This window comes from Aplysia californica, unplaced genomic scaffold (genome assembly GCF_000002075.1).
Source record: "Aplysia californica isolate F4 #8 unplaced genomic scaffold, AplCal3.0 scaffold01391, whole genome shotgun sequence".
Lineage (NCBI taxonomy): Eukaryota > Metazoa > Mollusca > Gastropoda > Aplysiida > Aplysiidae > Aplysia > Aplysia californica.
Window position 1 is genome coordinate 46,868 of NW_004798661.1, and position 483 is coordinate 47,350.

The following is a 483-nucleotide window of genomic DNA, read 5'->3' on the forward strand; positions in this document are numbered from 1 at the left end:
TATACAGGATCACAATAAAGGGTTTACAGTAACTTTGCCAAATTATTGCTCATTTTGAGACAGTGACACCAACCTGCTCCTATATTTCAGAGCAGGCTTGTTTTCTCCCAAGACCGTCTTGACGTGTCCACGGGAGTCTCAAAAAGTTCTCACCCGTCTTTCAAACCTTGTTTCATTATGCGTGCATTAATGTGTAGTGTTAATTTTTTTTTAAAGATGTCAATTTTTTGGCGTTATATGTGTACTCTGTAAATGTTCTATCAGTTTTCGCCCGCTTTCGGATAACGTCAAAGAAAACGTGTCAGAACCCTGGTTTGCAGAGACCATCAATAATAGGCTTTTAGTTTCTGTTGGTCATCCAACTTTTAGACCCGCGTTTAAAGACATGGAGAAGATTAAACAGAGCGATTTCTTTTTATCTTGTATTAACAACGAACAGACGACAGTGAACAAGCTGCCGTAGAGACTTTCTTTAATGCAAAA